The following is a 2,569-nucleotide window of genomic DNA, read 5'->3' as shown; positions in this document are numbered from 1 at the left end:
TCAGATGCCGAAATTGGCGCCAAACGCCAAAGCTTGGCGCAACACGCCAACTATAGCGCCTGGCACTACATCCAATTGCGTGGCGCCAGGCGCCAATCTGCCACGTCATGCACGCTTTCTAAGATCGCGTTTTTACCTTAATTCGAGTCGATTAATGAATTTACGGCCCCGTTATATTTTCTTAACATCTTTTTATTTTTTTAATTAATATAACTATTATATTAATTATACTATTCTGTTTTGGATTTTATTTAGGTTAATTTCCAAGTTTTTATAAACCCAACATTTTATTTGCCTTTTCCTTTTTTCATTTTTCTTTTGGGGGAAAGAGTCGGATACCCTCCATCAATAATAAAAATGACGGAATTTTTGCGCAAAATTGTTTGTCACACTTTTCTTGCACATACATAAACATGCACATAATAATAAAAATAATAATATCAAACATAAATAAACTCATAATAGTATGTATATAAAAAATATGTCTAAAAAATGAGTTTAACTAAAAGGAAAAGTTCTATACAAATAAATAATAAAAAGCACAGGTACATAATATATGTTGACAAAAGTTGCAAAAAAATAAGCTTAGCCGAGTGTGGTGGCGAGGAATTGACCGATCTACGAAGCGCTCGTCCTCTGGAGCTGGAAGAATCATCTCCTCGATCGGCCCGTATGTCCCCTGGTAATGGATAGACATACGGGTGGCACTAACTCAGTAGCATCGTCCTGATAAAGCAAAACCAAGTTAGTGAAGCATTACTTGGGGGCTACTTAACGAAAGATAAGAGCTGAAAAATCGTACTGCCACATCCTCAGCCGGTACAGGAATTGGATCTAACAACAGTAGTAGCTCCTTCACATAGCATCGCCCAGGCATCGGGCAAGATCACCAAAGGGGACCAGCTCCCTCTGACATGCTTAACAACCTCGCGGCGCCAGAACACTCAACTTCCCACTCGGTGAGGTTGTTCTAACTTTTCTTAATATATTTTGGGTTCCTTGGTATGCCATTTAGCCCCTTTAAGCAATTTGACATGATTTTTAGTAATCGATTTGATTGCATAAAGTGATCGATCTGATGAAAGATCGTCTCACTTAGCTTAAAGCGCCTAAGCATTGGCTCATCGCAAAAGGCACCGACATAGTGGTTCATTCGCAAAAGGCACCGATGGACAGGTTCAAAAGCTAAAGAAGCGCCGACGTACAGCCATAGCGGAATCAAACTTCAAGTGGGCTTTTAAAGATCGACAAGTGGAGGTCTTTGGTAATTCTCTTTGGAAAATTATCTCAACGAATGATGATAGCTTCAAGCGAGGAAATCTTCGGCAGCATTCCCTAGTTCGTGGAGAGTTGTCACAAACAACTGAAGGTGATTTCAAGAGAAGTTATCTTCGATAGTATTCCCTTGGACGTGGAATATTATCAATGCGGATGAGGATTGTTTCAAGATAAATAATCTTCGATAGTATTCCCTTGGATGTGGAATATTATCAATGCGGATGAAGATTGTTTCAGAAGAGATAATCTTCGATAGTATTTGATATGAAATAACCAAGGAAAGACAAGTAAAAGGGAGGAGAAAACAAGTAACAACAAGTTCAAACCAACAAACCAAGATAACCTATCTCAAATTCACAAAGATAGATGAAACAGGGGTCTTAATCAAAGCCAACACCAAGTAAAGCTAAGATTCAGGTGTAACCACAAAGATTACAAGAGATGCAATCACAAAGAAAACAAGATAATCGTAAAGATTATGGTAGAGAGTGAAAGTCTCTTGACTACAAAGTTCAACAAAAATTGATATGCAAAAACGTCTTAAAACAACTTAAATAGTTCGCACAAACTGGCAGAAAAACGGGAAAAGGTTCGGCCACTCCTGCAAAGATGCAAAAATCAGCTCTGAAACTGCCTAGGAGTTCGGGCGAACCACAAAGTAGGTTCGGTCGAACTCCCCTGCTCCTCGATAGCTCAACTTCAAACGTTCATAACTTCTTCGTTTCTCGCTAACATTTGGCATGTGATCAGTCGTTTGAAAGCTCTTGAACTCTACTTTAACTTCCAACTTGAATCACCTAAAAATTCTTTGTAACAAAGGAGATATGGCAGAATTAAGTAGCTGCATCATATATTGATAAGCTTCTTTTCTTCAAGTGTGATAATGGTTAGCCCCGAAAGGTGACCTCCAAGGAGCTTGGCCCTACTTCGTGTCATGACACGTGGCATGCCTTCCACTTCTTCCACTAAGTTCCATGCACCCGCGTCAGTATTCCCTTGGACGTGGAATATTATCAATGCGGATGGGAATTGTTTAAAGAGAAGCAATCTTTAATAGTATTCACTTGGACGTGGAATGTTATCAACACGGATGGGGTTTGTTTCAAGCAAAGCAATCTTCGATCGTATTCCCTTGGATGTGGAATATATCATAGCGGAGGAGGATCATTTCAGGCGAAGAAGTCTTCTATATTGGAAGCAGTTACAGGCGTAGCAGTTTTCAAGCGGGATGGCATTCTCTAGCTTGCAGGAGGTCATCAAAACGGTAACAACAGCGACAACAAATCGGTTA

Source organism: Chenopodium quinoa, unplaced genomic scaffold (assembly GCF_001683475.1).
Source record: "Chenopodium quinoa cultivar QQ74 unplaced genomic scaffold, ASM168347v1, whole genome shotgun sequence".
NCBI classification, from domain to species: domain Eukaryota; kingdom Viridiplantae; phylum Streptophyta; class Magnoliopsida; order Caryophyllales; family Amaranthaceae; genus Chenopodium; species Chenopodium quinoa.
The sequence above is the reverse complement of the archived record's forward strand: the minus strand, read 5'-3'. Positions refer to the sequence as shown.